Source organism: Lonchura striata, chromosome 24 (genome assembly GCF_046129695.1).
Source record: "Lonchura striata isolate bLonStr1 chromosome 24, bLonStr1.mat, whole genome shotgun sequence".
Classification (NCBI taxonomy): Eukaryota; Metazoa; Chordata; class Aves; order Passeriformes; family Estrildidae; genus Lonchura; species Lonchura striata.
In genome coordinates this window covers 10,235,995-10,249,841 of record NC_134626.1, presented here as the reverse complement: position 1 = coordinate 10,249,841, position 13,847 = coordinate 10,235,995, and positions in this window count along the sequence as shown.

Genomic DNA, 13,847 nt, shown 5'->3' with positions numbered 1-13,847 from the left:
TCAGCATGGGTTTACAAAGGGTAGGTCATGTCTGACCAACCTGGTCTCCTTCTATGACCAGGTGACTCGTCTGGTAGATGCAGGAAGGGCTGTGGATGTTGTCTATTTAGACTTCAGCAAGGCCTTTGATACTGTTCCCCATAGCATACTCCTGGAAAAGCTGGCAGCCCATGGCTTGGATGGGAGCACCCTTCGTTGGGCTAGGAACTGGCTGGATGGCTGGGCCCAGAGAGTGGTGGTGAACAGTGCTGCATCCAGCTGGGGCCAGTCACTAGTAGTGTCCCTCAGGGCTCTGTGCTGGGACCATCTCTCTTTCATATTTTTATAGATGACATGGATGAGGGCATTGAGTCCTTCATGAGTAAATTTGCAGGTGACACTAAGCTGGGAGCTTGTGTTGATCTGTTGGAAGGAAGAAGGGCTCTGCAAAGGGATTTGGATCGATTGGACAGATGGGCAGAGTCCAACAGCATGAAGTTTAATAAGTCCAAGTGCCGAGTTCTGCATTTTGGACACAAAAATCCCCTACAGTGTGACAGGTTTGGGACAGTATGGCTGGACAGTGTCCAGACAGAAAGGGACCTGAGGGTGTTGGTCGACAGCCGGTTGGATATGAGCCATCAGTGTGCCCTCGTGGCCAAGAAGGCCAATGGCATCCTGGCCTGCATTAGGAATTGTGTGACCAGCAGGAGTAGGGAGGTTATTCTTCCCCTATACTTGGTGCTGGTGAGACCACATCTTGAGTGCTGTGTCCAGTTCTGGGCCATTCAGTTCAGGAAGGACATAGAGATACTTGAGAGCGTCCAGAGGAGGACAACAAGGCTGGTGAGGGGCTTGGAACACAAGCCCTACGAGGAATGTTTGAGGGAGTGTGGGTTGTTTAGCCTGGAGAAGAGGAGGCCTCATCGCCCTCTACAACTTCCTGAAGGGAGGCTGCAGACAGGTGGGGGTTGATCTCTTCCACTGGGCAGCAACTGGCAGAACAAGAGGACACAGTCTCAAGCTACATCAGGGAAGATTTAGGTCGGATATTAGGAAAAAAATTTTCGCTGAAAGAATAATAAAATACTGGAATTGTCTTCTTAGGGAGGTGGTGGAATCACCATCTCTGGATATGTTTAGAAAAAGACTGGATTTGGTACTTGGTGCTATAGTCTAATTGTGGTGTTAGGGCACAGGTTGGACTTGATGATTTTAGACGTCTCTTCCAACCTCATTATTCTGTTATTCTGTGATTCTGTGATTCTGTGATTGCCTGCCTTACACCTTGGGTCAATGCAATTAAAGCAAAAGAACACAAGAAAAGTATCATAGTTTGGTACAACTGAAAGAAAAGGTCTATGATAAGGGGATAATTTGCAAAGTTCTTCAGGTTTTGGAAGTTAGATGTGGTCTTTGTAGGAGACTGGGAGGACCAGGGACAGTCAAAATATGAATGACATTTACCTTCAGTACATCAACATTATTTTTCATCATGCAAAGTGTTTGTTATTTTAGTGCCCTTTAAAGAGCACTGCTCTTCAGAAGCCACAATCTGCATGAATCAGGCCCCAGAAGTTATGAGAACTTCTACTCTGTGACCTCTACCAAAAGCACAGTGCATACAGGCATTTTGTGTGCACAGCCCAGCAGGCAAAGGGCTGCTCACAGTGGTGTGCCATATCCATACACCATTCATGTCTGCAGGATTTAAGATGCATTCAGACACTGGCATCCTAAAGATAGAAGGTCAGATATTCCCCAGACACATTCTCTGTGCCACAGGGATACTTCAACAGTAACAAAGTGCTACTACAGCTGTCAATGAAAAAGACAACTACAACTGCATCCCTTCTTCTCATCCCTTAAAAAAGGCAGCAGAGACAATGCAGGTATTTTGACATGTGAACCCAACTACTAAGAAAAGCAGGGTGTTAATACGTGTATACACTCAGTATGTGTATTTGTGTGTGTGCGGCTGGCATGAATGCTCACAGCAGTCAATTACCTGTATCAGGTGCGTTCCATGGGACTCTTCACAGTCCTGGCACCTTGACTGCTCAGCCTGGTGACCTGGCTCTGATCCCCCTGAACCTGCATTCTATACAAGGAGTTGTGACAGTGTGTATCTCTGAGAGTCAGGATGCAGCCAGAGTAGGTACACAGAGCACACAGCTGAGAAGTTATCCTAGATCTGACTGATGAGAGAACACCTACACAAACAGCCAGCAATGTTAAACCTTGTAGTAAAAACTTATTTTCTCAATTTTCCATTGATACTTTTCACTGAGGTCATGGCACTCATGATCCTAATTCCACAGACCAGAAAGCCATCTGAGCAGTGAGAGGCGAGCAACACTGCTGCTGTCCTCCAGCAACAGTGATGGAAAGGAATCTCATATCTTTTTAGTTCCTAGTCCACTGGCAGCCTTATTGTTGCACAGATTGAGAGCTCTACTCCAGGTCGCTGAGGTATCATGAAGTGTGTTGTACATTAATTACACAAAGAGACAGGAGAGCCGTTGCATCCAGAAGTATGTAATGTAAGACATATTAAATTCAAATATATAATATTGGAAGCACACATACAATTGAAAATGCATAAATTGATATGGAGACAAAAATTTTATATTAATTTAAGTGATTTTTCAGTTACTTAGACCCCGCTGAAAAAGGGGATATAAAGTCACCCGGTTCCATGCACATGAAGTAGCAGACCAAAGACCTCCCTAGGTCCTCCCTCTGACGAGAACAGACAGTGAAGCTCTTCCAAGAGCAATTCAGTGTCAGTGCTCTGGGTCAATTCCTCTGGGAGCCTTTCTCTGAATACTGTCAGGATGTATTGGTGAAATTAAGGAAGCAGTGAGTTAACCTAGATGATAAAAGATAACTGGCAAAGGTAACATCTTAATACATCCGTGGCTTTTACTCAACACTAGCTACTAAATTTTTTGCTTTATTTTCTCTGTTACTTTAATGTTTAGGATATACTGACCTCTCAGTCAGAGGTACAGATAAAAAAAACAGAATACATTAAATTGCATGGTCACGATACCATTGTGTCACTTCTAATACTTCCCCTGCCATTAGGTAAGATTGTCTACAGGCATATTGTATAACTTTTTCTGTCAATACTGGACATGTTAAACTGAGTAATGTAATGTTACTCTTAGTATCTGTTTATCTTCTGACTTCAAATACAGAGCCATTGAGCTGCTTCTCTGGAGTCTGTGAAAGGTGAAAAGGAAACACAGACAGTGTAAACTACCACAATCTCCATATGAGAAGAGAAGAAAAATCAGTGTTGAAAATAATTGCTCAAAATGAATAAATGGTCTCAGATCACAAAAACTAAATATCCACCCTTACTGTGATGTTTTGCAAGAAGCCTCTTCACGCAACACAAAATTAAGCGTTTTTATTTTTACTGAGCTATAAGAATACTAACATTTTATTTTGAAAATAAAATCATGCCTTATTATCCTAAAATTGATACTCTTAGTTTCACTGTTTTAAAAACTATGAACTAGATTAAATGCAATTTGCATTTAGTTTTGCAGAATATTGTATCTTTGCAAAATTAACTCATTTCTAACAGACCAAGATGTTTCTCCTGGATATGCTGCTTAAAGTTTCTATTTTTCTTGGGTTTTGAGAGAATATTAAAATTTGCAAATATGAAACACAAATGCGAAGTAGATAGTTTTTACGGTTTAGAGGAAACACATAACAAAGAATCTGAAAAAAACCCCAAACCCAAGACCTGAATCCTTGCCAGCTTTGTTGCAAGATTTAAATTTTTGAATAATTAAGTTAAATTTCCAGATAAGTTGAAACTTAGAGTTAAAACAACATTAAAATGCTATTTCAAAATTATTCTCTTATTCTACCATATAGGACAGTCTGATTAATCTGGATGGCCTTCATTAGATTTTTTTTTTTTTAATATAAATATATATTTGTAAGGAATATCCCGAGCCCTTTTAAAATCCACCTTGACTTCTGTGTCTTTGAAATTGCATGTAATAACAAACAAACAAACAAACAAACAAACATACATACATTTAGGTGTGTTCTGCACAGCTGGTGTAAAGAGACTCTATATGAAAGTTATGCCATTGATAGCACAGTTCCTCAAATTATATATACAGAAGACATTAACAAGAGAGCAGTTGCCAGTGATTCTCACTCTAGTATAGATCTCTGTACTGTTCTGAGAACAGCTGGTGCAGACTCAAAATTTTAAAATTCTTAAATTAGCTAGTGTAAACAAAGGAAAGCTCTGGACTGTGATTTTTTTTTTTTAATGCTTCACTCCATTACTGAACCTGCTCTGTCACCCCAGGACAACAAGAAATCAAGAGAAAGAAGCTGAAAGAAGCCTGAAATCATCCATACAACCTGACCAAACCTGGGCTAGGATGCCAATTTTGTTTTGCTTGAAGAAGAGAACAGAGTTCTGATGATGAGTGCTGTGTATTTTTGCAGTCTATTCGGTGAACAGAACATGTGCTTAGTGGACATCACTGGGGGCCACAAGGTGTGGCCTCTGCTGTCTTAGAGCATCTCTCTGACCTGTGTGTGTACTGCAGATCAGTAAATTTAGTAGGCTGACTCCTCAGACAGCCAGTGGAGCTCTTCAGCAATATGGTAAACTTGTTCATCAAATCACAGGAACTCCCTTACCTGGCTTGGGGCAAACACCTTACAGGAAGGAGGTATGTTTGCAAAGGACAAAGGAAGATTCTCATGGTCAGTTTTCTCTTAAATGTGTGGCCTCACTGTGCAACTAAACCTAGAGAGTTCAGAAACTTCATAGCAAAAGTACCTTCCATATTCTTTGGTGTAAGACAGGACTTTTGCAACATTGCAGGAAGAATTGCAGGCTGATGTTCTTGAACAAGCTGCACACACAATATGAAATCTCTGTATGCCCATTTGCTGCTCACATGCAACACTACTATCACATTTAGCCAGAGCAAATTGGAAAAGGCATTAGGCTTTCAAAAAGTGACTACTCTTTGAAATAGAGCTTCACAAGTTCCTAAAAAAGCACATACAATTATCAGGTTGTAAAAGAGACTGAAATGCAATTGGTGTTGATATTTCTTCTGAGACGGTCGATTTATAGAAGTGCTTAAATATGTGTTTGCTGGACAGATCCCAAGAAGAGATGCCAGTGGAACAGAAGTCTCTCTTCTTTCCAATTTTTTTCTTATACTCCTCTACCTCCTCAAGAATACTTACTGCCCAGCTTCTAGACCAGATGTGTACCTTTTCATTGTAAATATTAAAAACTTGCTAAGAAGAAAATGCAAGTTCTTTACTATACACAAACTGAATTTCCATTATAAAACTGATGAATGTATTAGCCAAGCTTCTTGGCAGATAAATATAATAGGATTACATACAGAGAGGTCTTCAATGTTCCCAGTTTAATGAATGGCATCAGGTCATTCAGAGATAGTAGTTTTTTACTTCATTTAGCAATTCTGATACATAAATCTCCACTGTATCCCCTTCTGTGAATATGTGGATATAAAAAGTGAATTAGGAGCTCCTCTTTTCAGCTATAGCTTTGTGCCTTCCAGAATATTACTTAAAATAGTTCAAAATTTGTATCCTGTGCTCTGACCTTTCCAGTTGCCAATGGAAATACATATTGCTGTTTCCAATAGAATAATAGATTCCTAGAATATTCTGAGTTGGAAGGGACCCACAAGGATCATCAAAGTCTAGCCCTTGGTCCTGCACAGGACACCCCAAAAGTCACACTATGTGCCTGAGGGCATTGCTTAAACACTTCTTGCGCTCTGTCAGCTTTGGTGCCATGACCATTTCCCCGGGGAGCCTGCCTGGTCCAGTGCCAAACACTCTCTGGTTTAAGCACAGCTTCATATCATTTCCTCATGTCCTATCACTAGTCACCAGAGAGAAGAGATCAGTTCTTGCTCCTGCACTTCCCTCATGAGGAAGCTGTAGACCACAAGGAGATCTCCCCTCGATCTTTTCCAGGCTGAAAAAACCAAGTGACCTCAGCCACTCTGCAAATGACTTCCCCTCATCCCATCAGCATGGATGGCCCAGATTAGAAAGGTGTGAAGGTGACAAACTGCAGCTAGGATGTGATCTCCTTGTCATGACTCTGAGCCCCAGTGTCCCTGGGACTGGGAGCTTTCTGGCTCTCTGAGCTCTACACCTAATGGAATCTTGGGGCAGCAGGTAAGGTCTCTTTCACCATGGTTTTCCTGGATTAGAAAAGCATGGAGGCATAAATGTGGGTGTCCTGCCGTGATTCCCTAGCAGGCCTTTTCCAGTCTCAAGTGTCCCCTGGCTGAATCCTTGCTAGTAGATATACACAACTTTAAATCAAACATAGGGAAAAAATAAGGAAAAATATCAGAAATGCAGAGTGCTTAAGGTTTCAGATTTTGGTCTTGCCATCTGAACCCCAGTTGAAACCATAAAGATATTGGCCTCTGCACTCCAATTCACTGCACGTCTGAAGATGGTTGAAGCCAGCAGCTGGTTTTGTTTTGGGTTTGTTTGCAATTTTTTGAGATTGGTTTTTAAAACAGAAATTTCTGTTCCACTTCAGCATACTACCTTGCATCCATTTTGTTCAGAATTCCCAAACTAGAAATAAAAAGGGTGCAGAAACAGCATATATTTTTATGGTTGATACAACATAAGATGTGAGGGCAGAATGATGTGCCCAAGCATTCAAAGAGAACGGCAGAGCTGGACATTGAATATGTCTTTCAGTATAATATTCCTACACTTATACAAGTACCTGTCTTTCTGCTTTCTCAAAGGCTGACACTGTTACACTTAACACCTTCAGGTCTCTTTCCATATGCCTAACATTGGTATTCCAAGAATCAGTCTCTCTGCATGTCCTACACACCTCTAACCATGCCCACCATGGCATACTCATACACATACATAAGAACAGTTCATACATAAACTAGTGTCATGGTTATGTATGAACTGTCCTTATGTATCCCCTTTCCATGGCTGTGCCCTTTCCCCAGAAGGACAACTACAGAACTGCTTTCCAAAAACTGTAACAGTGTACAAACAAAATCTCCATAGCACAAGGTGTACTTCCTACACCCTCATTTCAGGTCTGGCTCTTTTGGGCTGACAACCATGAACATCGATTGGCCACCCAAATCCATTTTGTTTTGTCTGGTGCATTTCTCTAACACCACCACTTTGTGAAACAACACACTTTAAAACTCAAACATACATATATATATACTTATTTCTGGCTTTTTTTCTGACACAGTGGACCCTTCCACTGTCACTAGTCAACAGAAAGATATGATATTTCTTAAAAGACTTTTCTTTTATACAAGACTTTTCTCAAAAAAATTGTTTGAATTCATGTTCTATCTCTTTTTTCTGAAACTTTTCTCTGGGCCACCCACTGCCCTCTAGGCAGTGGCACCTATCCAATAACATGCTGAAAAAGCTTGACGAGCTCTGGCTTTTCCTCATCTATAGCCTCCCAGATCCTATTCTTTCACCCACTAAAACCTTTGGCAAAACTCCATATCACTTCAATGGAAGCAGAATCAGGTTGCTGATGGATAAATGCACTTCTTCCATCAGATCCCCATAACAGATATAGAGTGGGTAACCGTATGGGCCTTTTATTTTTCTCTATCGTATTATAAGAATACTGAAAAGTATCATAAATGTATAATGCTGTACGTGCCTCTAACACCATTTTCTGAATCTTACACAAAGTACTTGGCTTCTTCCATTTTACTTCTTTCGATTTCAGGTTCACATTCCAACAACCACTTGCAGAATTAAAAAGGACCGACTATCTTGGCCAAATGAAAAAGTACATTCCTGATAGGGCATCCAGCTGAGAATTTGAATAGGAAGCAATATACTCAAAAGGCATTCTGTGTCTTCCTCCAACCCATCATCCCACCAATTTTCTGTTCTCTCAACACTCTCCGACTAAGCAGTTCCTTTACAAGATTAGCTTACTCCAAGATATTTTATTACCTTAACCATTTGTTTGTAATGGTGGTTGCTGAATGCAACCTTACGAAGGCATGGATGAAAAGAAAGGAAAAGGTTTGAATGCAATAAGCTGGCCTGAACGTCAGCCTAGAATGTGTGGTGAACTGTTCTACGAACTACAGATTTATGAAGTGTCTCTACATGCTTCTCTCTCAGTGCATTGCTTGGTTACTTTTGAACACCTAGTTCTGCGTGGTTAATGTCAGAACTAGCCTGCTGTAGCAGGGCCTCTCCAGATGTCCTAGTTTAGGGCAAATTTGGGGAAAAGCCTCTTGGAGGGAGCCCCCAGAAAACAAATCCTCACGGCCCCTCCCCACCCACCTGGTTCAGGAAAAAAATTTCACAGAGAGAAGTGGAAAAGAGCCTGTTTATTTAACAAACAAAGCACTCCCCAGCACTAAAAAAAATAACACCACATGACAAAAAAAACTCTTTCACCACTCTGAAGAGATGAACAAATCCAGAGAGTCTTTCCTGGGCGTGGTTGCCCAGGTCTGGACGCTGGGGATTGCTCTCCAGCACTGGGGATGGCTGCTGCAGATCACAAAGCGCAGGCTTTGGGTATTACTTGGTGTTTCCCAGGTCCCAGTCCGGAGCAGGTTGGGTGGCATTCAGGAAAAGGAAAGGAAAAAAAAAAACAGTCCAGGGAAAGAATTGGATTGCTTAGCTAAACTAACTAGAAAGCAAAGGCAAAAGCAGAAGCAAGCAAAGCAAAGCAAGTGAAAGCCAGCAAGTAAGCAAAAGCAAGCCAGCCAGCACTAGCCTCTTCTAGACAGCAGACCATGCAGGGAGGTGAACCGGCTGATAACAAGGCAAAACAAACCTTCACTTTCAGAGTCAGTTCTGAAAGTACAGAACATAATATCAAACATAAACAGAACACACAATTGGGGATACAAACACCATAACGTCACCCTACGACACCAGTACACAGCCCTTTTCTGCAATTTCTCCCTCATACTGCTGCCACAGCAGATATTCCTGATGAGACCAAACATAGCACTCCTTGCAGGAAAGACATTTATTTTGTTATGACTGGCAAACTCTGCTGAAAAGGGTAATAAAACAAGTCATATAGGCTTAACACTGGATAGAAGCAAAACGGCCATCAAAGTGAACATAAGCCGTGATAATTAAGACTTGTGCTGCGAGCGTCCAACAGAGAGACTTGGGATATGGGAGCTCTCTCTCCTCTCCTGTTATGGAGCTAGCCAGATAAACAGGGGAAGCTTGACTGCTGTGGTATGCCTTTAATCATACCAAAGTGCATTTATTATGGAGACAAAAATCAATTTTGCTTGCCAGAATGTCATTATGAAAAACCTAAAATATGATGGAAGGTGGGCTGACGTTGTAGGCTTACTTAATAATATATAATTGCTTTATTTATCAGTGAATTCCAATGAATGTGCTATGATGTCAAATGTGCCCAAGATTTTATAACCAATATTTATGAATTTGCAGTGCTGAGTAATTCTCACTGTTGGTTTTTATTAGCAACAGATCAGTCTGTGCTCTACTCATTTTCATCTTGGGCCAAAACTGTTTTCATTTATTGCATGTCCAAAGGAAGTGACATCTTCATTTAGTCAGTCAAACAAGATATCATTACCATTCCCTGCACATCTGCAACACTCAAGTATAGCTACATAAAGAAGAATGTGCTGTTTTATATATTGTCATAAGTCAAAGAGAAATAAAAGTACTTGTGTTTTATTACCTTTAATATAATGATTATCTTAGAAGGCTTATATCTTGCAAAATAATCTCTATAAGGCATTTGTTTGGATTTTGGAAATAAGACCTGCAAACCTGACCTGGAGCATAAAGCCCAGAACTAAAAAGCTGCCAAATTAAAACAAGAAAACAAACAAATAAACTTCAAGATTTTTCAAAAGTACTTCTTCAAAAGGTTTTACAAAAATTCCGGTTGTGGTAGACATTTTGTTTCTGGCATCCATTTTGGTACAATACCCCATGGGAATGCTAGCAAACAGAATTAGGGCCTTAGATGTGGGAATCCAGGTCTTCCCTCTGGTAGTGCCGGAAGGTCTGGGACCCTGACAAGGGGTCAGGAATCCCTCTGTACAGAGCCCCCAGAGACACTGTCTGTGATCTCTGTCCATGGAAAAGAGTTTTCAATCTTACAGGATGAATTACAAGCTCTGAGTGTTTGATATAAGTAATAATTAAGCGTGGCATGGGTGCAAAAGTAAAATTTTAGGATTCTAGATTAGGGGTTCAAAGGGGACAAGATAGAGGAAATTGGGTGTGTCTTGTCCTTTTTCTTCTTCTTCATGCCCTCCATGTTTCACTGTAGTGTTGGCATTTTTCTATTGGTTTAGGCTGGGGACACACTGTTCAATGTAGGTGACAGATATTGGCACGTTATTGTAAATATAGCGCAGGTAGTTTCTGGTATATAATGTTTGTAACATCCCACTGAGGGCAGAGCTCCACACGCTGCCCTGCAGGACAGACCTGCGGCAGGGCAGCAGAACATGTTAGAGATAAGCAAGAATAAACAACCTTGGAAAGAGCACAGATGAATGATGACTTCTTCTTTTGCAACGGCGCAGAAAGACAGAGACATTCTACAATCTCGCAATCATCAATACCTCAGATTCTGACACTTAGAGCTTTTATACACAAGAGCTCAGTAGTGGCTAACAAAGAATCCAAGAAAACACGTGTCTTTGTTACCCAGGTTAGTTTCACAGATAGCAAACTTAGCATCTCCAACAACTACGCTTACCAAAACTTATGCTGGGATAACTCCCAGAGACATACCATTGCATCACAAGAGTTGTAAAACCATACACGTGTCTCTGGCAGTCCCACAATCTCTCTACAACACTGTGCAGATCTCAGACTTTATTTTCTTTATTTTCTTGTTAATGCATGCACAAACTGCCTCGGGTTTACCAATACCTTCTACACATTTTGCATTCCTACACATTAACAGAGCAAGGTCTTTTAAGAAAAAAAAAAAGTCACAATAATTCTTCTTTGCTTTTTCCATTGCACTATCCTAGTCCAACCGGAGACCCAGAAAGAATCTTACCCTACAATCATAACAGGAACAAACAAAATTGCCATTGATCAGGATTGCTCCCTATCAGGATTTTTCCTATAAGGGCAGATCTTCTTTGATATGTTCTTTGACATCCAAGCAAAATTTCTAGCTGCTTTAGGCAGCCCAGGACCTCACACTTCTTTTTGGAAAGAGTACCAGTGCTGCTGAGAGCCTACAAAGAAGATCTAAAAAACAAATACAAAAGAATGAGAGAGAAAGAGTAGCGTGAGAAAACGTGTTACAGCATTTAAAACCAGAAGTATTTTCTCATGACAGAAGGGCACCAGCACACTGTGGCACTCAAACAAAATCAACACCAGAGCCAAAGGATATGGGATAATGGAGAACGGGAATTTGGGACCTGGATTCCCACATCTAAAGCCCTAATTCTGTTTGCTAGCTCCGGTGTAGTGTGCGCAAAGCAGCCGCTTCTCCTCTTCCGGGAGACGGAGAGAGCGGTAGCTTGTACGAGGGCGAAGAACGAAGCCGCAGACCACCGGACTTCTGTGCGCAGCCTACGGGCTGCTAGAGGAAGGTGGCTGCAGCTCCCTAACCCATCAATTCACAGCTGGCATGCTCTATGGAGCTGTTCCAGGACAACATTCATTACTTATTGGTTCGTCCTGATACAGCCCCTCCTGGGAAAGTCATGCTCGTCCCCTGAGGCTCCGAGATGCAGAGACCTCGATGGCAACTGCAGAAATGAAGGGCTGCGTTGAGTTGTCGAGAAGCAAGAACATAGCCAGCGCCTTGTGTTTGGAAGTCAGCAGCTGCTAGACTTTTGCGATTGCTATCACTGTGCACTGAAAGCCAGGACGGCCTGTGCACGTTAAAACAACTAGCTGAGCAAGAGTAATCGAAAGATCACGGCCGTCAGAAATCAGCTTATATATTGCCCTGGAAAGAGCATTGTTTTTGGAGTGTGCAGTAAAATCGTGTTTCTGGACAAGGGAGGCATAAGTGCGCTGCGCTCCTAAGCTATCTCCCTGCGAGACACACTGCCAAAGCTTTTCGCTATGATGCAGTCTAGTGCAGACGCACACTACGGCTCTCCGGAGCTGTCCGAAGCCAAGCGCCGGTGGCCGGCGTCTTTCGGCTGAAGCAGCGCTTCGGAGCGTACGGCTGCCGCTCCGCTGTTGTGTGCGCGAAGCAGCCGCTTCTCCTGCTCCGGGAGCCGGAGAGAGCGGTAGCTTGTACGAGGGCGAAGAACGAAGCCGCAGAGCACCGGTCTTCTGCGCGCACCCTAAGGATTGCTAGAGGACCGTGGTGGCCGCTCGCCTGCCTCTTCAATTCCATTCTAGCATCCTTAGGGAAGGTGTTCCAGGACAATGTTCCTGAGTTTTGAATTCGTCCTGATGCAGCCCCTCCTGGGAAACTCGTGCTCGTCCTCTGAGTCTCCGAGATGCAGAGACCTCGATGGCAACTGCAGAAATGAAGAGCTGCGTTGAGTTGTCGAGAAGCAAGAACATAGTCAGCGCCTTGTGTTTGGAAGTCAGCAGCTGCTAGACTTTTGCGATTGCTATCACTGTGCACTGAAAGCCAGGACGGCCTGTGCACGTTAAAACAACTAGCTGAGCAAGAGTAGCCGAAAAATCACGGCCGCTAGATAGCAGCTTACGTATCGCCCAGGAAAGAGCACTATTTTTGGAGTGTGCAGTAAAATCGTGTTTTTGGACAAGGGAGGCATAAGTGCGCTGCGCTCCTAAGCTATCTCCCTGCGAGACACACTGCCAAAGCTTTTCGCTATGATGCAGTCTAGTGCAGACGCACACTACGGCTCTCCGGAGCTGTCCGAAGCCAAGCGCCGGTGGCCGGCGTCTTTCGGCTGAAGCAGCGCTTCGGAGAGTACGGCTGCCGCTCCGCTGTTGTGTGCGCGAAGCAGCCGCTTCTCCTGCTCCGGGAGCCGGAGAGAGCTGTAGCTTGTACGAGGGCGAAGAACGTTGCTGCAGAGCGACGAAATTGTGTGCACAGCCTTGCGACTGATAGAGGACGGTGGCTAAAGCTCCCTGCCTTTTCAATGCACTGCTGGCATGCTTTATTGAAGGTGCTCCGAGACAATTTTCCTGGGTTTTGACTTCGTCCTGATGAAGCCCCTCTTGGGAAACTCGTGCTCGTTTCCGAAGGCTCGAGATGCAGAGAACTCGATGGCAGCTGCAGAAATGAAGGGCTGCGTTGAGTTGTCGAGAAGCAAGAACATAGCCAGCGCCTTGTGTTTGGCAGTCAGCAGCTGCTGGACTTTTGCGATTGCTTTCACTGTGCACTGAATGCCAGGACGGCACGTGCACGTTAAAACAACGAGCTGGGCAAGAGTGGGCAGAAGAGAACGGGCGTCAGACAGCAGCTTACATATTACCATAGGAAGAGCAGTGTTTTTGGAGTGTGCAGCAAATGCGTCTTTCTGGACAAGGGAGGCAAAAGTGCGCTGCGCTCCTAAGCTATCTCCCTGCGAGACACACTGCCAAAGCTTTTCGCTAGGATGCAGTCTAGTGCAGACGCACACTACGGCTCTCCGGAGCTGTCCGAAGCCAAGCGCCGGTGGCCGGCGTCTTTCGGCTGAAGCAGCGCTTCGGAGCGTACGGCTGCCGCTCCGCTGTTGTGTGCGCGAAGCAGCCGCTTCTCCTGCTCCGGGAGCCGGAGAGAGCGGTAGCTTGTACGAGGGCGAAGAACGAAGCCGCAGAGCACCCGGCTTCTCCGCGCACCCTAAGGACTGCTAGAGGACCGTGGTGGCCGCTCGCCTGCCTCTTCAATT